At 42.8% G+C, this 24940-nt stretch overlaps 1 protein-coding gene across 3 annotated transcripts in view; it reads left to right on the top strand.

Moving 5' to 3' along the window:
* Positions 1-1538: 1538 nt before the first annotated feature.
* STAG2 (STAG2 cohesin complex component) overlaps positions 1539-24940 on the top strand; it is a 180526-nt gene continuing 157124 nt past the window's right edge. For all 3 annotated transcript variants that reach the window (XM_084639662.1, XM_084639664.1, XM_084639663.1), the window contains exon 1: positions 1539-1758. The gene's annotated coding sequence lies outside the window, so the exon portion shown is untranslated. The remainder of the gene's footprint in view (positions 1759-24940) is intronic.

The raw sequence follows: 24940 nt of genomic DNA, 5'->3' as shown, positions 1-24940 counted from the left end.
CACCCAAAGACTGGGCCAACCCTCCAAATCGGACCAGGCCAACATCCCTCCCCAGAATGACCTCCCAAACCAGACCCACATCCCTTCCCAGAACGACCCTCCCCCCTCCCTTCCCCACCAGAACTGGACCATACCCACATCCCTCCCCAGACCAAAACCCACAAACTAGACTAGATCCCCTTCCAGCCTGAATCGGATCAGAGCCCTCTATGAACCGACTCCTCTAGACCTAAATCTCCCCATTGCCTACCAGAACATGGCTCCTCTCGAACCTCTATTCCTCAACTGGACCCCTCACCCCGATCCAGGGGAAGGGTGGAGGGAGGGGGCACAGCCATGGCAGCAGCTCCTGGGGGAGGGACTTGGAGTCATGATCTGCATCCCACAGCCACAAAGTGGAGCCCAGTGCCTGAGGGAGCTGTGCCCTGGATAGCAGAACTCAGGCCCCGCAGAGCAGCACCCCCAGGACTTGGGGTACGGCTACCTGAGGCCAGGGAGTTCTGGCACAGTCCCCTCCCTCCTGGCTGCAGTGTGGCAACTCCAGCTACTTTGCTGAGCCAGATGCAGTACTGGGTGGCAACTGCTGTGTGGCATCTGCAGGCAGCTCCATAGGCCTGCCCGAGCCTGAGTGCTGGCCCCCCCTAGGCTCGCCCCGTACATGGAAACGGAGGGTTTATAAGCCCTCTCTGAGTGTGAGGCCCAGCACCACTGTAAAACCGGTAGGTCCCTCATGTGACCACGGTTTTAGCACAGTCCTCTGGGTCTGAGCAGAGCTGGGAAACTTGAAGGACCGGCCACAGCCATGCCCCACACCGGCTGGGCTGTCCTCGCCAGGGCCCACAGAGTAGCATGCGTTTGCTGAGTCCCTGCTGGGTGGGTTGAGCCAGGCAGTGCCCTGAGGGTGGCTGATGGGTAGCGGTGAGAGCCACTGAATCAAACTGCAAACTCTATATGATGGAAACCAGTTCAAGCCAGGGGGTGTGGTGGGGCAGCACCACCGGTTCCAGCACTTCCGCTGAGGGACCCTTCCTCCCTAGGTTAGGCCCTGGCTACCTGAGGCAACAAACAGACCTCGCTGTGCCTCGCGCTAAACTCAGGCAGCAACTTCGGCTCCCTTACCCGAGCGAGCGCCTCCCCCCCAGGGGCTGGGCCCAGTTGTCTCCACCCTCCCTCCGCTGCGCTGGCGGGCCGCGGCCCCAAGCCCTGGTGTCCTTCCTTCCCACGCTCCGAGCCCAGGCTCCCCGCAAGCCGTAGGTGCGCCCACTCCCAGGCGCCCCGCGCACAGCTCGAGCACCCCCCCCCCCCCCCGGCCGCGCTGACCCACATCTACCCGCGCTGAGCGCGTGCCCAGCCCCGCCCCGGGCTGGGTGACTGGGGGGTGGGGTGAGACAGGCAGGGCCGGGCATGCGCGCCACCTTGTTTACCCGCTCGCAGCCTGGCGGGGAGGGGAGCGCAGCAGCCTCCCCGGCCCGGCCGGCAGATGTCGCCCCACGCCCAGGATAGCCGGCCTCGCTCAGTGGCCGCCAGGTGGCGCCTGCGCCCTCCATTCGCTTGCGAGCCGCCGAGCAGCGAACACCCCAAACAATCCCCAGCGCCGCCGCCAAATTAAATAACCTGCCCGCTCCTACCGCCGTTTGTAAACCCCTCCGCTGCGGAGCTTCCGCGCCGGGCGCACGCATCCCGCAACCGGGCCGGGGGGGGGCAGGGACGGAGCCGCGGGTTTGGGCCTCCGAGCTGCCTGCGCCGACACTGGGCAAGGTAAGTTAGAAAATGGCGGCGAAGCTTCTGGAAGTTTGGAGGGGGGACTCGGGGGCCGTGTGCGGCGATAGGGCGAGGCCAGGCCGGGGCCCTCGGGGACGGAGCGGGGCGCCGGGCCGGTTGGCCACAGGACTTACAGTGCAGCCAAGATGGAGGACGCGGGGCCGCGCCGAGAAAACACTCCAGCCCCCTCGCTCCCCCACCCCCTCTTCCCAGCGCTCCTCGGCGGGGAGGGGGAGAGAGAGGGCTCCGAAAGCGGCCTCGCTGCCCGCCAGCCCTAGGGGAGCCCCCTTCCTTCTCCCCCTCCTCAGCCACAGGCGGTCCGGGCCCAGCGCTCCGCGAGCTAAAATGGAGAACCTCCTCTTCCTCCTCCCCCTTCTCCAGAGCCGAGCAGGGGCTGCTGGCAAGATGGAGGACTCGGGCATTGTGTGTGTGTGTGTGTGCGCGGGGAGAGCCGGGCCGGGCAGGTCTGCTCGAGGGGAGGGGAACGGAGCCGCCGCGGGGCGAGGGGGAGCCCTGCTCGATGCCCAGCTCGGGGACTGCAGCGCACCGAGGGGCGGCCCGGCGCGCACGAGAAAATGGTGGGGCGGCCACTTCTGCCCCGGGGTTGTGCGTCTTGGAGAGTGGCTGGGGTAGGGGCTTCCGTGCCTGATAGCCCCCCCCCCAACAACTGGGGGGGCATGCCCCCCCAGCGACTGGTACCCCCAACTGACTCCCCCGGGGGCCGGCCCCCTCCCTGCACGCACTTTGGGGAGGAATGGAGGAAGCGCCGTTTCCCCTTTCGGACAGGAATGAAGCCGTGGGGTCTGACCTCCTCCCGCCCCGCAGGAGTTGAGGAGGGAGCGAGCAGGGCCTGTGCGGAGTGAGTCTCGGGAAGCGGGGCCCCTGTGCTCCCTTTCCCCATCACTTGTTCGAGGGCTTGCCCGCCCCCCGCAGGAGATTTTGGGGGCAGTTTCAGTTCAGTTTTGGAAAAGAAGGGCCATTGCAAACTTGTCCCGGGGGCGCTTGGTGTTGGGAGCCGCGTGTTGCTGGAGTCCTGCTGGGCCTGAGCCGGCTATGATGGGGGAGGGGAAGAGAAGGAGGAAGAAAGCTGATTACAGGGGGTTTTGGCGCCACTTTTGTTTTAGACAGCTTTGCCCAGAGCCCCCTCCTTCTCGATATGCACACTGAACTGAGCTGAACCCTGCCCAGGTAGGAGGAAGCAGCTTTCCCAGCTTTTTTGCTTTCTGGACTCTCTTGGGTACACGCATGCAGACGTCTTTAGGGACTCGTTGGCAGAGATGAGTGAGGCGGGGTGGAAGGGCAGGGTACGGTGGCATCAAGTTAGTTCCGCTGAACTTGGAAGCTTGTTTTCATATTCCTTTAGATCAACGTAAACACAACGCTTGTTTCTGGTATCTATGTGTGTGTGTATGTGTGTGGTGATGCTGGTGCCCTCGCTGTCTGTATGGTCTGCTCCTTGCTTCCTTCTCCAAGTAGTGGTGTTGTAGGGGATGCTTGCTTTCTCTGAAAATACCTGGGACGACTGGCTGGTTGATTCCTCCCCCGGTCCAGCAGTGGCAATTGTATGGCTGTTTTTCTTTTTTGAATCAATTACTTTGTGTTCCTACAAGATTATGCATTAAGCTGTTACAAACTTTTCTGTAAGAGTTGCGGAAAGATTTAATTCCCAGTTTTTAATGGCTTCCTGGCTGTTCGGGTTTAAAACTCTTCTATTTCCCCTTTCAGCTTTGTAAACACAGATGATGGCTTGTTCAGGGGGTGTTGCCTCCCCTTGTGCTCCCTGCAGCCACACCCTGTGTTCGTGTTTTTGGACCTGGTCTCATTAGCAGCTTGATCTGGTGACTCAGCCCTTCTTTCTGTCCCCTGTCAGGTGTAGGGTTGAGACAAGAGGTTCCTTTGCCCTGTGAGGCTGTAAGGAGGGGTTCCTGGAGGTAGCCTGGAGCAGTTCAAAACCTTGCTTTTCCCTGTCGTCGTCGTTTTCCTTCAGGGGAGGAGGGGCTGTGTCAGCGCCGTGGCTCTTAACAGGGGTGGGGAGTCGGGTTACCGAAGTGCGTCACACACCGCTCTAATGGGGCCTGCTGGAGAGCTGGTTGTGTTTGTTCATGTCCTCGGAGCACTCACCCGCCTCCCCTTTCTCATTCTTCCCATTGGTCATCCGCACACGGAGAAGGAGGTGGCCTGCTTGCTCTCCCCTGGGGCGAGAGTACACTACAGCGGGTTTAATGAACTTGGGCTCTAGGCCTCACAAACACAAGCTGATGTGCGGCACAGCAAAGCGTTCAGCTCTGTAGCTACATTAGAAAGTATGGGCTCAGAGCTGGTGCTGTTTGCAATATGTCTGAAGTGCACACAGTTGAGAAATCTAGGAAGAATGTGCTTCATTAAATAAACTTCGTGTTCGTGCTTTGGATCCCTAAAATGAACACAGTTGATACCATATACTAATAGAAATTAGAACTGGAAAACTCCTCTTAGGTCCACTCCCTGGAGGCCAGTCCTGGATTGTTCTTTACACCACCTACTTGAGTGTTTTGTCCAGTCTTGTTTTAAAAGATTGGTGACTGGGTCTTCCATCCCTTCCCTTAATAGATTATTCCACAATATAATAGACTTAATTGTTACAGAATCTTATTAATATTCATCCTAAAATTTTCCATTGTTCGGTTTCATCCTACTCCTTCTAATTTTACCCTTGGTCCAGCAGAAAGTTATTTCTTTAAAGTCCTCCTTAACCTGAATGCCTTTCATTCTTTTTGGAATTCTTTCCCAGTGATATACCTCAATATCAGAAGAAGTATCTGGAACTGTGCATAGTATTGTGTGTAGTCTTGGTGGTGTATTGATGATGATTAACGCTTGTAGTGTTTTACAAGCACTAACTGACTTTCATGCTAGTCCTGTGACATAGTTTATTTCCCTGTGATCGTACAGATAACTGTCATGATACTCTGCTGGGGAATCATAATACCAATTAATACTTTTTTTTTCTGGGGGGGGGGGTCGTCAACAATTAGTGTATGTCTGTGGAGGCTGTTGGTGTAAGTATTTTGGAGTAGTAATGACGGCATAACCCTGTAGTGTGTAAACGAAGCCTACACTGAGAAATGGGGGTTTTCCGTGGGTGTAGGAACACTACTCTGAACAAAGTTTGCTCTGGTCAGTGTAGCTTTCGTTCATCAATATGACTGTGTACATTGGGACTTAGTTCAACATAGGTATGTTGATCAGAAATGTGTGGTTTTCACACTCCTGTCTGATGTAGCTATGTCAACCGAAATGTAAGTATAGACCAAGCCTCAGTAACAACATTCCTTGCTTCTCTTCCTTAGTCTGAAAATCAAAAATCAAAATCAAAATGCAACTATTTATGATATATCATCCAATAGGTTAGTAGTCAGATTTATCATACTCCACTGCTCGCAGTGCGCACAAGGTTTGGGCTGGTTGTGGTGGTTGAAGACTCGTGGGGATTGTAGACACGCAACTGTTTGGAGGGATAAAACTAAGGTGGAAGCTTCAAAATTGTCATGCCAAAGAGATGACTAGAAATAATTCCTTTTCCTTAACAGATAATTTGTGCTCCCTACCCCCTGTAGCTGTTGAGAGTGGAAACACCAATGTTGTGTGCTGCACATGGTATAAGCACGATTTGGGGAGCTTATGAAGTTGATGCATGCTTTCTTTGTGTTAAGTCCAACTCTGTGAGTGCTCTCTGTCCCTTAGTAGTAGGGATTAGGGTCTGGGGCTTATTGATCTGTGTCTACAGGGATCCATCATGAATCCCACTCCAGTGTAGTGAGTTTACAAGTAAAATTAAGGATTTTCCAGGCCCAAGTCTAGAGTGGAGTGGTTGAGATTTTTCGCAAAACAGTTTGTTGGAAAATGCTGAGTAATCAAAACTAATTTTTGGAGGGGGAGAATGTTTCTTTCCATAAAACTGAAGCATTTGTCAGGAAGGCTTCTCAGCTTCACTCAAAAATTACATCCTGACCCTATGTGTACACCATGGGTGTTACTGCTGCAGAGCTATGGTGCTATACCTGACTGCTTTAGTACTGTAGTGTAGATGCTTTCTACAGCAACAGAAGGGTTTTTTTTGTTGACTTAGCTTCATCTTCACCAGGAGTTAGGTCAGCATAACTACAGCACTCGGGGTGTAAATTTTTCAGCTTTGCTGCCTTAACTTTTAAATGTAGATCAAGCTGGAGAGAGTGAGACCTCACCCATCCCCCAGAATAGCTAATAGCCCAGTAATTAGGATGCTAACTGAGTGGGAGACCCAGGTTCAAGTTGCTGCTCTGCCCGATTCAAAGGAATTTGAACCTGGGTCTCCCAAATGAGTGCCCCAACTGTGGATTATTGGCTATTTTGGGGTTTTCTCCCAGTGTTGAATGAGAAAATATTTTGAAATCTCAAGGTTTTGTGGGACAGGAAAACTGTTTCCTTCCCAGCTCTAGTCTAGAGTAGTGACCAGGGGACCACTCTGCTAATGCTCAGGGACCAAGCAGGGGTTCCCATAAGAATTCCTGAACTCACAGACACCTGCTCACACTGTGCACTGGGGGCAGGGTTTGGGCTATAGACAGTTGAAATCTGTTTCAGGCCATCTGCAGATTCAGGAAGACAACACGGCATACACTGTTCATGTTCAGAAGATTATATTGCAGCTATAAATGACAATTTCAATTCTACAGAAATTAGTGTTGTAAGCCCCATCTCCTTTAAACATCAGGTTAAGTTTGCTACTTGCTGTTTGCAAGTGGAAAGTGGATTTATCAGTTTTGTTTGCTAGGTGTATTCCAGTTGTTTTGCTGTAACTAAGGACACAGTGATGCTTTAAAAGGAATAGTGATATTTGGGAGAACTTACAGGAAAAAAGATGGCTTTTATAATGTTTTATTAAAAATATTGAATGTAACCTCTTGGCAGTGAAAAAGGAATCTATTGATGTTCTGTAAAACCAAAGAACATTCCCTTTTCCAAACATGAAACTTTAGCTAGTTAAATGATTGGCTTAGCTCAACAAGTTCCACAGTGCTTTTTCATAGTTAATCATCTCAGTACAGCTGTGTTCTTATAAATTAAAATATTGAGTTTATTAAATGCAGAAATGCATTTATGTTTAACTTGCAAAAGAGATGTGAAACCATGTAACTCATTAAATGTCATTTTATTTTCTAAGAGTTTCTGTAAGTGTTTGTAATCTTACAAACATTAGCTGAATCACTTTAAAACTAGTGTAAATAGAAGTTTAGACTGCTTTTATCTATTGGATATTACATGGTAGTTCCATAGTCTCCTATAGAAAATAGCTGTAAGGTGTTACCCTTTTGGAGATAAGTACTCTTATTCATGGAAGAGACTATATTAAACTTGATCAGATTACAAAATATCGATTGTAACATTTTCTGATGTGTCAGAATACATTTTCATTTTTATGTGACTTCTCTTTTAGTCACTATGATTCAGGTGCAGTATGTCCTTAAAGAATCATGATAGTTCAGTGTTACTTTCTGTATCAATATTAAGCAAATTTCACAGCATAGTATAAAATTTGACTCTCTGGAAGTTATGCCTGCCCATGCAACGCAATTCTAGTTACATGAGTCCATAGGAGCTTGTACAATATCCCAACCTCTGATTTTTTTTTTTTTTTTTGGCTAAAAAACTCACTTTAAGTTTGTTAAATGTTTTCTTGTCTGTTTTTTTTTTTTACCTGTAACATGATGACTTGAATGCTGTACCTGATTCCTTCCAAAAGTTCAGGGGGTATTTTAGGCATCAGTGCACAGAACACTTTTGACTTTGGTGAAAATTGTAAAAAATGAAAGGGGAAAATGGGGGACACACAGAGCCCCTAGCATCTGGTTAGCAGAACCAGCAACTTCAGCCACATCTGTAATTGTCTGTAGATCAAAGAATCTCTTGATGTCAGCCAATAATAAATTCTAGCATAATAACATCCTTCATCTCAGCCCTGCTCATCCTCCTAATGCAGTTTTAAATGTTGGCAACATGAAAAACGTCTGTCCCAGACAGAAAGAAAACAAATTGAGATGAGGGAAATGGGAGCACACAGAGAGCCCCTGGCAGGGGTGGGGGCACACACCCTTGCTGGTGGGGATGAAGAAAGGGGAACCCTAGTGTGGTGGGGGGGGGAAAGAAAGGGGACCATAGTAAGAGGGAAAGGGTACATGGGGAACACAGAGACCCTGATGTGATGGAGTGGGAAAAGGGGTATGTGCACATAGAGCCCCTGCCGTGGTGGGGAAGGGGGGAAAGAGGCAGCATGCAGAACCACAGAACAGGGGATAATGTGGTATGCTAGTATGGGGTGAAGGGAGCACATAGAGCCCTGTCATAAGGGGAAGGGGGGACAGTGACATGGCATAGGGGGAATGGAGGGAGGACATTCAGAACCCCTGAAATGAGGGGCAGGGGGTAAGGAGGGATTGCAGAGAATCCTTAAAAAAGAAGGGAATGGGAGTGTAGCACACAGGGAGCTCCTTGGAAGCAGTGGAGGAATGCAGGGAGTCCCTGGTGTGTGCGGTATACTTGGTCTACAGAAGCAATAGAAAATGCAATCTTCTTGTTGATATTACTGGAGCAGGAGCTATAGTTAAGGTTGCCTAAGTGCTTCTATTCCAAAAGACTCATTTCAGTTGTTTATACCTTTATTAAACTTTTTGGGTATCATTTTCAGAGTCTAAGGATATGTCTACTACCACTTATGTCAGCAAAATGTATGTTATTCAGGGGTATGACTATATCATCCCCAAGAAACATAAGTTACACTGGCATAAGTGGTAGTGAGCACAGTGCTATATCTGTGGGAGAGCTTCTCCTGCCGACATAGCTACTGCCGCTTTTTGGGGGTGAATTAATTAGGTTGATGAGAGAGCTCTCTCATGTTGGTATAGAGCAGCTACAGGAGAGATCTTACAGCAGCACAACTGCATTTGTACAGCTGCACCACTGTAAGCTCTCTAGTGTAGATGTAGCCTAAGATCTCTCTTACAATCATTTCTCTTCTTGGTTTGTATGTAGTTCGTTTGTCTTTATACAAAGTTTGAACAAAATAATGGCTCATTGGGTACAAAGAGTGAGAGGGGAAAAATACCCTAGCCATTATCTCTATCTGCAGCTTTTTATCAGCTTTAACATCTTTCTAGTTTGGGGGACAGCTTTGAAGCTTGGCCAAACTCATTACTATCATGTCATTTGCCTTTTGGTGATCTATTTTGATTCCGCAGAATTGAGAGTTTAAAACCTACTTTTGCACATGTATGTAATTGTTTTAACTAAAAAGAAAAGGCGTACTAGTGGCACCTTAGAGACTAATTGATGCATCCGTTGAAGTGAGCTGTAGCTCACGAAAGCTTATGCTCAAATAAATTGGTTAGTCGCTAAGGTGCCACTAGTACTTCTTTTCTTTTTGTGAATGCAGACTAACATGGCTTCTACTCTGAAACCTGTTTTAACTAAGTTGATGTTGTGAGTGACTGACATTGGTGGGACCGCTGTTGTAGTGCAGACACTGACAGAGTGATGCCTTACATCAACCTAACTATTGTATAGACCAGGCTGACGGTTTTTAAAAATCTTTTAAGATGCGAGAAATCTTTTGATTTTGGAAGAGTACTTACAAAATAAGGTAGGGTTTTGAAGAAGCCCTGCTTCATTTAGTGTACCGCATCCAAATTTAGGGTCAAGTCCAACTCCTGTTAAAGTCAGTAGGTTTCTGCCGTAGCCATTCTCATTGAATATGTATTATGAAAAATTGTTTTGTTCTTGCCTTGTAAATTATTCCATATTATAAAATTTCTTAGTTTTTGTTTTTTAAATAATTGAAATCATACTTTTTTCATACTTATCTAATTCAGCGTGCAAGTTGGAGGGTGCACAGTGAATGAGGCAGGAATACACTGATAATGTCCTTTGTCCCCATTAATAGCTCCTCCCACCAGTACTGTGTGTCAGAGAGAGATGCCAGTAGTACATTGCTGGAAATCGGTACACAAAGGTTACATCAAAAAGCCTTCAAGCAGCTAATGAAGAACTTGAATTTGGAAAGTCAGTGTCACCAATAGTATTCAGATGAATTAAAAGGATATTAGAGTATCAAAGTCAAGCACTTATAGTCAGGTAATGCCAAAAATAAAGATTGCCTGCATAATCTGAACTCCACTCTTCTGCTCCCCTTCCGTTTTGGAAGCATGTGAATATTGAATTTAAAAGACTGTCATGATAGTATTAGATCCTGATGCAGACTCAGGGCCCTAAGGGCTGTATTAGTGGATCCATGATGTGGGCTCAGGACTAATATTCTTGGGGAATCCCCCTTTTTTAAATTAAGTGGCTTTTGGATTGGGAACTGTTATTGAAAGAGCAACTGAAATTGTGTTTCAGGAAGAGAGTGGGTCAAAGGGTCCATGTAATCTAGGGAACCTTAAATGTGTTAGGAAAAACCCATATATCAATACTCAGAAAACTTGATTGATAAACAGGTGCAGTTAGTGCACTAACAACTTGCCTGACACAAACCCATAATAGCAAGGAAATGAAAAGTTAAGCCACCCCTCAGTGCGTACCTTACCATTACCAAAATTGATGTACGACAGATCATGCACAACGGTAACTTCGCTCAGTTTTCACCCTTTACTAGATTATTTTCACAAGACGAGAAGTTATGGATGTTAGGCGTGGTAACTGGTTGTGTTGGGAGAGAGTATTTTATGAAAGGGTTGTGTGCAGAAGGATGGTTAAGGGAGGAGAAGGGAAGGCTGACCGTAAGAGGGCAGGTTGCGGTGTTTGGTTTGTGGTGTGCAGTGGTTGTGGTAATGATGTGCTTGTGTGTGGAGGACTAGAGGGTATGTACCATTAGGTAGGCTAACTAGTTTTTCTTTCATGGGTTTGGGTTAGGTATATTTGATGACACAGTGACAGTAACCGCTTCACAGACTATATTTTTGTGTATTAATTTTCTGTGGTGGTGGTATTATTTAGAAACACAGTGGGGGAATATTTTATCCAGCAGCAGCTGCTTATGAGACCTTCTGTTGTATGATAAAATTTGAGAGAAATGTAGCTCTGCTTGGAAAAGGCTGTATATGTAATTGTGCCCATCAGCCAGATTTGTATATGTTTGCCCACCCCATCAACCAACCAAGCTTGTATACACAGTGCGCAAACATTCATTTATACTACAAAAATTTCTAAAATTGTCCCTAAATCCAGCGTTTTTAAAAAAAAAATCCTTTCCCTGTTGCACTAGTACTCTTTGGATTCAGCTCTAACAGGTTGTTTTATAGATCAGTCAACAATGAGAGAATTACAGTCAGACCTGAAATCCTGGGGCTTCCTATTAAGAATTTGTAACTAAATTGAAATTTCTAACAGAGTGAAATTTCAAATATATTCGACATCTACTTTAGGAACAAAGCAGAAATTTATGCCTCATTTTAAGCTCATTTTTGGAATGCAACCCCTAAATATGGAGTCACTACAATAGCAACTCCTTAGTTATGGTTCGGTTCATATTAAAGCAGGGATTCAACCTCTGTTTTGCATGAAGAATATTTTCATCAGATTTATAGCACATAATCTGGGAATGAAGATTGACTTTACTGTGGATGTTCAAAAAAATCTGTTAAAGAGCCTGTTTATAATTATAACAAAGTAATTGAGGTTTATTTTCTGAATCTCATGATTTTTTGACTTTGTGTAAAAACTGGACTGTAGAAAGTATAAAAAAATTTAACATCAGATATTTAGGTGTCTTTCTGGAAATATATACTTTTTTAATGAACAGAAAGCGTGTAGAAAAATAACGGCATATTTGTATACAGTGGCTAGCCAATGGATTGTCTTGCTTGCATGAGTGTGGTTTCACAGAACAGAGCTAAAGGGAGAGAGTGTAGAAAGTCTGACTTGTGTATGGTGGAATATTGGGAAGAGAAATATTGATATTTTGATATGAATCAAATCTCTAAACAAGGGTATATAATTAAAAGTATAACAAAATCTAAGGCTATAAATATCACTTGTATATTTTAACCTACTGACTTTGTTCTTGGGTAACTGACACATTAACAGAATCCTGTAGTATGGTCTTGTATATCATTTATATCTGGGATCTCAAACTCAAATCCCCACGAGGGCCACATGAGGACTAGTACATTGGCCTGTGGGCCGCATCACTGATACCTTTTCATACAAAGATACAAAAGCCTGGCCCCGCCCCCACTCGACCCCTTCCATGAGGCCCTACCCCTTCCCCAAAGTCCCCCCCAACTCTGTCCGCTCCCTACCCCTATTCCAACCCCTTCACCAAATTCCCGCCCTGGCTGTGCCTCTTCTCCGCCTCCTCCCTCCTGGAAAGTCCTAAGCGCCACCAAACAGCTGTTTGGCGGTGGGAAGCACTGGGAGGTAGGCGGAGGAGCGAGGGCACGGTGTGCTCTGGTGGAAGGCCTGGGGCAGGGGATGAGGGGAGCTTGGCTGCTGGTGGAGTTGGTGCCTCTGGCGGGCTGCAGGAGATAACTCGGGCCGCGTGTTTGAGATCCCTGATTTATATCTTTTTGAGATCATTGTAAATTAATGTATCCTGGAATATAAAGTTTGGATTTTATTTCAGTCATTGTTGACAAAAAGAAGTTACCATCTGTATTGCTTGATGAACTTGAAATTGGCTGATTAAGGCTATGTTTAAAGTATTGGGCTTACAGTAGTGCATCTGGGCTGCTCTAAGATTGCTTGTGTAAACTCTCTATGCCGATGGGAGCGAGCTCTCCTGTTGACATAATAAAACCACCTCAATGAGCAGTGGTAGCTAGAAGCTCTTCTGCCAACATAGTGCTGTGTACACCACTACCGTTTATGCCAGCGAAATTTATGTCGCTCAGAGGGGTGTTTTCATACCCCTGAGCAACATAAGTTTTTCCAGCATAAGTGGTAGTGCAGACACGGTCTGAATTAGCTTGTTTGTGAGTAACGAGGGGTGCACATCAAAAGCCACCTGTAATATTGTAATTTTATTGGCAGTCACATCAGAGGCTGAGGATTTATTAATAATGATACTGCTTGGGAGTTGAGGCTTTTTAAAAAAGAGCTCTGAAAACTTACTATTAATAGAAATTAACTGAAAGCTGTTTGAATTTAGATGACCGCTGTGTTTGCAACCCAGGCATGGCAACCTTGTGCTTGTGCCTGAAAACCAGAAAGTGAAATTGACTGTCTGCTTTCCACTGTACAAAGCAAATGAGGAGCACAGAGGAACCAGCACAAGTGATAAAAAGTAAATTAGATATAGAAAATTGTTTTAATAATCTAGGGTATTAGCATAAATAAACACTTAAAATATTTTTTAACATAATGTCTCTAGCTACTCCTTGATTTGGTAGTGGGAGGAATCTTGCATTGTTACTACTTGTGCTGTAACCTTTTCAATGGATAAGTAAAGACTGTATCTTTTCACTATCTGTAAAACACCACCATCGTCCTAATCCTGTACACACTTATGACTAATTTTACAGTTATCAGTATTCACCAATGAACTTGCAGGAACTACTCTTGTTACAGAAATGTGTATTTGCAAGATTGGGTCCTAACTACCCAATTTTTTTTTTAAATTATATGCATATCTGTACTCCTGATCTGAAGTAAAGCTTTGTTGTTTTACACACCTGCTGTATAAGCAGGAGATACTTCTTAGTTGTGGTGTCTTTGAAATGACTTAAAACTCATCCCTTCTCCTCCTCACCCCCTTTTCTAAAGATGACTCAGGTCTTTATTTTTTCAGTAGTGTTTGTTTAAAAAGCTTAATTTAGACACGTTTAAAGGGAAAAAAAGTTTATTTTGGAAAGGATTAAGTGTTACTGAAATTATAGCTACGTGCACTGAAAAATACCTGTTGTCTTGAGTACAGCAAGTGAATGACTTGGGGGATGCACCAGGTAGGGGTATAGAAAGAATTTTTACAAAAGACTTGTCCTTGGTTTTCTTGTTGCCGCTGTCATTTATCATCTTTTCCCCTTTTTGTGGCACTTACCTAGAATGTTATTGTTAATATGCTATAAATAAGATTTCTTTTTTAGACAGATTGCCTGCTTATCTATGCATCAATGAGATATAAATCAAGTGTTCTTTCAATATTGCTTTTTAAATTAGTTTGTGTAAATAATCAGATAATATTCTCCTATTCCTTTTCATAACTACTCTTATTATTTCCAGAAATCTACAGTTCATTTGCAATTTCGGCAACCAGAAGCGAAGCTGCACTGGTATCTCTGCTGCATCTGTGTTATAGTTCTGTTGCTACTTTTCTGATAAAGGATTGACCCCCCCATTGAAACTGGCCTATGCATATTGATTTACCTACCAAGGAAATGCATTATTAAGGCAGTTGTCTGTGAAAGAGGTGGGAGTTAGTTTTCTTTTTAGTAGCCCATTTTAAGCAACATTTCAGGCTTTCATTTTGATTTGTGCATCTCATAAACACCACATATCTTTCCATTTTATGAGGTGGGTTTCCTTTCATTTTATTTTGATAACTCTTGATATTCCCATCAGTGTTTGTACCCAGCATGTCTATTTTAAAAATACATTGCTCAAGTAAGTATGCACATGTTCTGTATTATTGTACCATGTGACAACATTGAATAGAGTCGAGAAACTAAAGCACCTGTGGCTCAATACCTGAAAATTGTTTAAAAGTGTCAGTTCTTAGAGCCCAAGGTGCTCTGGGTATTTCACTGTCATTTGCCATCTTGTTTTCTCTTCTTAGTTACATTGCTCAACTTCCATTCTGTGCATGGAAGTGAGCATGTAAGTGCCTCAAAGCAGTATCTTGTTAATGCAAAATACAGTTTTAAAGCAGTAAACACACGTGGTAAGACAAATTATTATGCACCAGCAGTATTTAAAAATGAACAGAAATTATATTTTGAAAATTCCAACTCAGTAATACTGTGAATAGATAAATACATTTGAGAATAAAATGCATGAAAACCAAACTTTTCCTTCATTTACATGGAAAGATCAGATTTCAGAATTCCTTATTTCCCACTACAACAGGCATCGATGTTTCAGCTTCGTTGCTCAGATTTAGGTGTCTGCTTATGTCTTCAATAGTGGTGGGGGAAATAAAGTACTTTGATCTCAGGACTTGTTAGGGGAGGGAGGGAAGTATTATTTTTTTTGGATTTTTAAATGTGGTATTGACATTTCAACCCTACAAATGTAGGGATCAGTCCTGCTCTCATGGAGGTTTATGTGGGAAGATCCAGTTGATTAAGCAAATATGGATTGGGGCCGTATTCCAAGTAGTTTGGCAATTTAAATATTTTTTACCAAAGCTTTTTAGGTCTTCTGTAAGTAAACTTCATTTGATCTCCAGAATAAAGAACGTAGTGGAGCAGAGCATCCTAAAAAATCAAATAAAAGATGGAGAAGGGAAATGAAATAATGCTAAGGAAGACAGGAAAGAAGGTGTGAGAAATAAGTTACAGAAGTAGATAAGTACCTGTGGATATGCAGTGCACAGTATTGCAGCACTTTCAACTGCGGGCTCTGTTGTGGAATACACTGGCAGTCATCAAAACTGTTAATAGTTGTACCAGTGTGAAATGCACAAAGCTTTTGAATAAATTATGCTTGAAGTGTCCTGAGATGTGGGATGTGTAAGGTAGTAAGATTTCAATAAGCCTGATATGAAGACATCAGGGTAGGGATTGAAAAGTGGTGGAGATAAGGCAGAAATTAAGGATGACTTTTTGCAGGGTGCAGGGAGAAGCTGATGAAGATGGGTTTTTTAACGAGCATGGGAATGAGATGGTGGGAGAAGAGAATAACTTATTTGTTCTTTCATATGACTTCAAAATTGGATGAAATGAGCTGGCATGCAGTGGAGTCTGTGTTTTTGTCTCTCTTCAAGTGCTTCCAGTAATGGGAGAAGAATCCTATGCTAACTTCCACACCAGTGCCATCTGCTGCTGCTCTTGTGCCTGGGCTTAGTTTCCAAAAACTTGGAACTGATGTGTTCTTTGTTATCCTAATTTTATTTGCTGTCCTATAGTTTGATTGCTACACTGAGTGTAATGGGATGTTCTAGAAGCCTGAAGGAATGCTCAGGGTTATGCTGCTGACTCATGCTAGTTTGTGCTGGCAGCAAGACCAGGCAGGTCTTGTCAGCTTCAATCCACCATATGCCCCACTCTGAGTCAGGGGGATTAGGGGGCGAGAGGAGACATTACAGGGAAAAATCCTAGGAGGGAGCTCAAGCCAGGGTTTGGTTTAACTTGAAATTAAGACTAAAAGAATAGGAAGAGGGAAGGTAGAGTGTGCATGTGTGGGTGCTTGTGTGCTGCCCTGTGTTAGGAGAATAGGGATTCAGGCTATTCATAATGTTTGATTATAACCTCATTGGGGCAGAGTTTGTCTTTAAAGTGTCACATGCAAATGGTACTGGGTAACTGAGCATTTTTGGTGGGAGACTGTACTGATATTGTAGGTGACTGTTAGTGGTACTGGTGTAGAACGGACTAAAATTACATGATCCAAATCAGTTTTTCGTTGCTGCTGTTAAAGTGCTTTTGTGCGACTTTCCTGCTTGGAGGAATGCCAAAATGAATATGTGGGAAGCCTTAATACTTATACAGTGCTTTTTACATATTCAAAGCTTTTTGCAAATATTAACTAATCTTTGTTTATGATTTCTGAACCCAATTCTGCTTTTGTAAATGAGGCATAATATGGATCTGATTAAAAATGGCCCACTTTTTTGGAATAACTGTTCACTTTGCCCTTGTAGTTAGAGTAATCGTTTTGATCCTATAAACATTGCATGTCATTTTGTTCTCCTGAAGTTTACTGCAGCATGGAAAATATTGTGTTGAGTGAGAGACAACAATAATCTGCATATGATCTTTGTATTTTAGGATGAAGGCCACTGAAATTTAAATTGAAAGTTGAATACCTTTCTTCCTCCCTTCCTCCTCTTTGCCTTATTGTGGAAAGTGTTCACTCCAAACATAATTCTGAAGCATTTATTAAGTGTCATATTGATTGATTTAAAAATAATTTGTAAATTGAAAGTGAATTTAATTTTTATATATATTTACAGCATGAGGTGTCTTCTATATATATTTTTCTTCATGAGTTTTTAGTGGCATGTGATTTATTGTAGAAGTTGTTTTCAATTAAAGTTGTTCAAGGTAAGTTTAACTAGCATGGTGATCAAAGTGCCAAAAGCCATTAGTCTTATTTACGGTACGGCTCCTGCCAGTGCTAACAACGGGATTTTTTCCCCTAAAGTTCCATAGGCCATTTTGAAACTGTGTCTTGGAATTAGTCTAGTTAAATCACTTCCTGATTTTTCTGTCTTGCTTGTGCTGTTGATTGACTGTAAACTACTGTAGTACTTTAAATAGTGCTGTTCTGCAGCAGTATATTGCTGGTGACTTAAGTGTAAGACCATATGTAATTGCTGGAAATACAAACAGGTTTGCGCATCTCTTCACGAAAGGTTACGACATTCAGAATGTTTCTCTAGGACTTTAAAAAAAGCAACAAAACAAAACAGGTGTGTGTAGTCAGTAACCTTAACTTTGAATTTCCAGGCTTCCTAACTTTTTTTTTGGGAGAAAACTGCCATGTCTTTTTCTTCCTTCCTCCTCAAGTAATTGTTTAAATGGCAGTTCAATTAAGGTTACAAAGATACCAGTCAGGGTGGATAAAAATTGATGATTTAAAAAAAAAATCAGATATTAAAATGGTGTTCTTAAAATTTAAATTAACTATAATTTCTTTATTTCAGTTTATTCTGTTAGTTCAGTTCCATGACTAGTTCATTCAAAGTTAAGAAACCAATTGGGAGGTAAGAGTGGGAATATTCTGTCTTTTGGAAAATAATACATTTGATAACATATATAGTCTCTCCTATAATATATTCTGGGACCAAAAAAAAAGTGTTTAGTTTAATTTACCCTTGGATTAGAATTTTCAACATGTCCATTGATTGGAAGAGGAAAGAAATTGTCTCTAGAGGTGTCAGCTAAAGTCAGAACTTATGGCACCAAAACAGTCTGGCTGAGGATTGTTTTTGCTACTTGTCACTCTACCAAAGAGGAAGAGTAGTTCACCAATTTTAAATTGGTTTATGGATATCAAAATAATAGACAAGGATTTTCTTTCTGTGCTGCTGATCTGGTTATAAACAAGGTAATTTAATACTGAACAAAACTCTAGGTGTGTGGTATGGGTGTTTTTTTTTTTTTTTGCACTTCAATTATGTAATAGTGCAAAAACAAAAAACAATCTAAAATACTGGTAGAGAACTGGGAAAAAAAAATCTCCATGTGTAAAAACTTAAATATTATCTTCAGCAGCCAAATTTAGATATGCTACTGTACAGGTTTTAAACGCTATTTTTCTTTAAACAGTATCGATCAATCTGAATTTATATTCTGTTGCCATTTGACCATGTTAGTCAAAACAACTTGGATATAAATCTATATGCAATTTTCAAGATTCTTTTATTGCTTTCTTTTATAATTGTCAAATGGTGTTAAACAATAACTATGCCCACAAAGGAAAAACATAGTATTTTCAACATTTCTAATGTAATTAGTTCTGTTTCTGTGGTTTTAAAATATTTAACCGCTCAACGGTGAGGGCGATCTGTAATTGAATAAAGCTAGTTCTTTGTGGTTTTTATCGGAAACAATGGGAATTCTAGTGTGTTTGATACTTAAAAATTATCCTTGTTTAACAATAATGAGTTATAGAATTTAAACATGACTCTCTTTTTTAGATCTGCTTGGTAAAATGTACTAGTGTACATTTGGAAAAGTCTTTTTTGCAACAATGATTTGATCTGAATGTCATTGTATGTACGTTGCTGTAGTAGATGGTATAGGGCAGTGGTCTCCAAACTTTTTTGATCACGCACCTCTATCAGTAAAAATATTTTGAGCACGCTCCCCCATATGTGTATGTATATTTATGTATAAATTCTATACAGTACTACTGTACTAATATATTGTGTAAATTATAAAACATACACAAAAAATAGAAATTAAAAAATGATGAGATGAAGATGAAATAAACATTTAAAAATTTTTATTTTATTAATGGTACAAAAAACCTTTTTGCTTTCACTAAAAAAAATTAATATTTTCAGTGAGAGCAATGTGATTGAATATGCTTTATTATTTTTGAAAATCTTGGTTTAACGTTTTGTGATACAGCAGGTGCTCACGGTGGGGTGCGGGGTCTGGGAGGGAGTTAGGGTGCGGGAGGGCGCTCAGGGTGGGGGTGTGGGAGGAGGCTCAGGGCTGGGGTAGGCAGGAGGTGCAGAGCACTTATTTGGGGCAGCTCCTGTTTGGTGCAGGGGGTGTACAGGTGGCTCTGCGCAGCACCACCCCCATGGGCATGATCCTGGGAGCTGCGATTCTGGGAGCTTCCCCCCGCCCTCCCCAGTAGACAGGCCCCCCCGGAACGCAGGTGGCTTCAGGGCCTTGGTTTGCAGCTCTAAAGCCCCTTTCGGAATGTGGCCCTGAGAGCACGGGCCGGAGGACTCGGGAGGAGCAGGGGCAGCCAGAGAGAAGTGGCGCTTTCCCCTTCACAGCGCCACTTTTCTCTGGCTGGCTTTGAAGGGGGAAAGTGCTGCTGCTTTCTGGCCACTGGCTGCGTGGCTGCCCCTGCTCCTCCACAGGCCGGAGGACTCAGGGCCACCCCCTTTCCCCACCTCCCCCGCCCCCCCGGCTGTGCTCCTCCTGCCATGCCGCCCTTTTGCTCCAGCAACTGCACTCCTGCTGCACCCCCCAATCGATCATCTCAGGGTGTGCGCACCCCACTTTGGAGACCATTGGTATAAGGAATATCTTTCTTGAATCGCTTGAGGAGTATTGCAATAAGAAGTTGTTAATTGTTGGTATTGTGGTAATACCCAGAGACCCCAGTTGTGATCAGGGTCTCCTTGTGCTAGTTGCTGTTCAAACACATCATGGTGGTCTAAACAGGTGTTTTTGTGCTGATTTAATTTAGCAAAACTGTGTGTAGACAAGTCCATAGTGAAAGATGGCCCCTGCCTCTGAGGAGCAGAAATAGAAGCTGTATTTAAATTTACAGTCTTTCAGTGTATTTATAAAAGCTCTCATATAATGCCTATTTAAAGAAAATTGAAAGAATAGTGAAATGTCTAGATAGTGTTTTCCTAACTTTTTTTTTTTTGGACAGCTAGTCTTCTGAAGACAAGATGTTACAGCCTGAGAAGGCCCAGAAAAGAGACAAAGACTCAAACTAAGGAGGACAAGAAAAATAGTGAAGAAATCTTAAAATGATGTAGGATTAATGTACTTGAGAAGTATGGTTTTGTATAATCCCATGTTTCGTATGTGTTATGTTTCTAACTGTACTTTTTCAGTAACGAAACTTTAATCGAAAACATTTTTTCATTGAGGGGCTTAAATGTTTAAAACTGAACTAGTGATTTTGAAATAAGTATCAGTCAAGTAGTTTTTGTACAGTTATCATACTAGTAACTTTTGGGTTTTGATACATTGTAGCATTGCACCTTTTGTCTAAATGACAAAAAAGAGTCAATAGTTTTGCAGGTGAAAAGAACAATTCACACGACAACAGACTAGTATACGGGACTGTTATAGGATTGGGAAAGTGAAATCTAAAAAAGACCACTTTATTAGGCAATCACCCATGTTAGGTGAATAGTTCAAATATTAAGTAAAATTTTACTCTTTCATTAGAAGACCACCTAAATAAAGGAATTAATGCAGTTGATCCCTTAGGTAGACATATAAAATAGGTTTCACTGTATAGTGTTCTAGTGCTACTGGAGAATAACAGGCTTGTCACTATCTGAGGTATAATGTAAAATTCCTTCTTATATCCAGGTTGCTCAGTGACAAGAAAGTAGAGTACTCTAACTTTGTCACCAGCTTTTCAAATGATACAAAAGAATCAGACAGTGCGTTGTCTATTTGTACAAGTGCTCCAGAAATGTGCATGGACTGTTTTCTGAGTTCGAAGGAAAGATATAAGCTATCATTTGCAGTTATCATGCTTTGAAAATGAGTTGTTTTTATAGCAGACAGGTTACAATAGTTAGAACATCCATTCAGCTAATGGACAATAAGCAAATTTATGACCATAGCTGTACAAAACCCCCTCTCATTTGAAGTACATTGCACAGATGGCTTCATATTGGAGTAGAATTTCCAGGCTTGGGAAGACAAAAGCTGAGGATAAAGTAAGTGTGCGTGTGTGTGAGAGTGCGCGCAGGGGAGGGGATATCACAGGCACATAAAACAAGATAATCCAGTTGAACATGAGAGGAATATAAGATTAGTAGAAAATGGTGAATCTCAATAAAAACTTTCTCTGTGAATAGTCTCAATGAGAAAATGAGATAAATGTGAAAATGCACATGAATTATATAAATATCAAAAGCAATGAGTTGGAGACCATATTAAACAGCTTTTGTAGAAACAAATCATTAAAAAAAGTATAACCTTTGATACATCTATAATAAAGAACATTGCTTAATTGAAGTAAAAACCTAGCTTAATATGTTATGTGGCCTTGGTAATGTGAAAATAAGCAGATATCATAAACCAAATATGACAGCAGTATTCCCAAGAATAATCAAATGCATAAATCTTGCCTTGCTAGTGGCTGGATGCCATTGAAGACTGATCGATTTTATTTTTGTTCTTCTACGTTAATTTTCTTAGCTGACAAATTGAATATCTCTCCCCCAGTGAGAGATTTACCTCATTAAAATTTTTATAAAGTTTTTCCTTTTAAAAAAAATAAGGTAATGACAAATATAGTTCTGTTAGGAAAAGGTGGTTTTTCTTTTGTATTTAATAAACATTTTCTAAAGATCGTATATGTTCAGGCGTCTGTTCCTTAGTGCAAAAGTGGTGGAACTCCACTTAGTTCTCATGGTCTTTTGACCCTTTAGGACAGCGATAGCAGGATAGAGCATGAGCTATGCCCCTACTTGATGTTAAGCACCATGTTGTATCATTGATAAATGCTGCTTTTCAAACGTCAGTTTCTTCTTGACTTTGACTAGAGATAGATTGCAGTTGCCCTCTGGATTCTATTGACACCCATTTGTACTGTTTTCTCAGTTCCAACCCTCCTTTCCAATCAGGTCTGAGTCAGAAATCTAGATGTAAGACAGCTTCTTCAGGTATGTCAGGTGGATCCTTCATGTGCTCCCTGCATGGGAGATTTTTTTTTTTTTTTTTTTTTTTAATGGTAGTGTCTGTAAAGTGCGTCCTTTGCCTTCCTGTACGAGGACATAAATGGTGAAGCGGTCCCTACTCTTCCTCTGTTTCGTGTTTTTGCCCATGACCGTGAGATGGAGTGTCCCACCTGCTAGTTTTCTTCAGGCTTCAAACTCTTCTTTTAGACTAGTTTTGTGAAGTGTCTCGAACAGCTTCCATATAAGGTGAGATTAAAAAAAGGGGGGTGGGGGTGGACTTTTTATCTTAGATAAGAGACGACTAAGGGGGGATATGATGGAGATCTATAAAATCAAGAGTGGTGCGGAGAAAGTGAGTAGGGAAGTGTTATTTACTCCTTCATGTAATACAATAACCAGAGATCACCAAACGAAATTAATAAACAGCAGGTTTAAAGCTAAGAAAAGGACAGCCCAGTCAACTTGTAACTCATTGCCTAGGGGTGCTGTGAAGGGCAAAACTATAAAAAGATTAAAAAAGAATTAGATAAGTCCATGGAGGAGGGGTCTATCAATGGCTATTAGCCAAGATAATTAGGAATGCAACACTATGCTCTTGGGGTTGCAGAAGCTAGAACTGGAGGACAGGGTGGACCACTTGATTGCCTGTTCTGTTTGTTCCCTCTGAAACACCTGGCATTGGCTACTGGGCTGTATAGACCATTTGTTTGACCCCATATGGCCACTCACTGTCCCAGTAAAAGCAGGTAAGCTGGGGCTCTCTTCTCTTTCAGGAGTCTTGATGCAGGAACTGTAAACACTATTCCCAAGAGAATCAAACAGGCTTCTTCCAGTGATTTCCTCAGAAGTAAAAAAAAAATACCTTTCTCCTTGTACTCTGAATTGGATTATTTGGGACATCTGTTTCGTAACAAAGACTGTGGGGGAAGGTGTAGGAAATACAAATTCATTTTCTCCATCTGGGAATCCATTGAGAGAAATTGACTTGAAAAGTGATCCAACCATGACAATAAAAAGTACACTTTTTTTAGGGTCTCTTTAATCATACCAGAACCATTTGGATGAGACCAAAGAGTTCTTCGGCTTGAAGATTGACTTATCCTTCCTTTATCTTACAATAGTTTGTGGGCAAAAAATGATTTTGATCTCTGTCAGTGTGATAGGTTCTGTAAAGGATTTAGCTGACTGGAATACTGAAAACTCCCTTTCAGAAGAGAGATTGAATCATCTATTGTTTTATGTGCTGCAATAGCATGCATGATATTGGACATTTTGAGGCAGCACTGTATTCCATACAGGGAAAACCGGGCAACTTTTTTTTAAAAGCTGGATCCTATCAAGAGATAACATTGGCTTCCCTCTGCAGTGCCTCCTGGAAGATCAGACATCTCTCCAGGAGCAACAAAAGGAAAACCACCGTAGGTATGTAGAAGAGGATTTTGAGGGAGTGTACTGGAGAACCAAAGTGAACATTGGGGCCAAGATAGTGAACCTGTAGGGTAGAGCTGGGGAGGAGGGGTCAGGGAAGCAAAGTGGACTCCTGTTTGTAACCCAGACTCAGTTCCCTCCTGCTTACATACAACTTTTATGCCTGACAACTGAGTTCTAATCCTACTAAGTTCTTTAGGTTTGTTAGATCAGTGGTTCTCAGACTATGGGGTGTGCCTCCCAAAAGAGGCGTGAGAATCTGTCAGGGGAGGCATGAGCTATGTGCTGCTCCCCCCCCCCCCCCTTTTTTTTTCAAAAGAGCTCTGGCTCTCAGCACTGGGTTGTTGTGGCTTGTAAAGAAGGGCCGTGCACACCCGGGAGGTGGGAATAAAGGGGACAGCCAGAGCCCTAGGGCTTGCCCCCCCCGCCCCTCCAATCCCCTCACTGGGAGGCAGCCCAGGCTTAGGCTCTACTTTGCTTTGCCTCCCAATCTCTCACTTGAAGGAGGCGGGGCTCCGGGTATCAGCTCTGGGATGGCGGGGCTCTGGGTGTCAGCCCCGGGGGCGTAGCAGCAGTGCAGAAGTAAGGATGTTAATGGAGTACTAAATCTTCTGTGAACCCGTGCTCTTTTCTAGTCTTCTGATTACAAGGGGCCATAGAGGAAGCATATACAAATGGGGAATAGAAACATAAGTATGCCAAACAAGTGATGTTTGCAGCTCTCCTGTGGAGGCAGCTGCTCTCTGAAGCATCAGAAAACAGAAATAGCTGAAGAATCTGAGCAGTTCTATCAACCTTCCTTGCTGGAAATAATGAATTAGGAGAATAAGTGTCTTGGTGGTCTTCCAGGGTAGAATATGAAATGTGGCCTATGTCTGCAGAGTTAGTGTATATGACAAAAGTTGGGAATTTGTCAGGATGTTGGTTGTTGAGAGGGAGGCAGTAAAGGTGAGATTTTTCAAAGCTAAATTTTCGAAAGGGATAATCTTGACAAATTTCTTCTGCAAAAGTTGGGTTGGTTGACGATGTTTTAAATGTGGAAAATTCAGTTTCTCTTTAAAGAGTTGTGCCAAATTGGAGACTAAATTCAACACTTAGATTTTAGGCTTGCATTCACTGCAAATCTCAGCAGTGTCTTAACAATGTCTTAATATAACACAAGGAGTACTTGTGGCACCTTAGAGACTAACAAATTTATTTGAGCATAAGCTTTTGTGAGCTACAGCTCACTTCATCGGATGCATCCAATGAAGTGAGCTGTAGCTCACGAAAGCTTATGCTCAAATAAATTGGTTAGTCTCTAAGGTGCCACAAGTACTCCTTTTCTTTTTGTGAATACAGACTAACACGGCTGCTACTCTGAAACCTGTTAATATAAGACAGTAATAGTTGGGTTATTGTTGCTTTCCACCACCCTTTGTAGAGGAGGTATCTAAATAATCTGGTAAGTGTGCATTAGAATGTTACGTCAACTCAAGTAAAAATATGATGGATCCACTCATGAATAAATGCTCAATCAAC

The sequence above is a fragment of the Lepidochelys olivacea genome, assembly GCF_965140295.1.
Source record: "Lepidochelys olivacea isolate rLepOli2 genome assembly, chromosome: 9".
Taxonomy (NCBI): domain Eukaryota; kingdom Metazoa; phylum Chordata; order Testudines; family Cheloniidae; genus Lepidochelys; species Lepidochelys olivacea.
The sequence above is the reverse complement of the archived record's forward strand: the minus strand, read 5'-3'. Positions and strand labels throughout refer to the sequence as shown.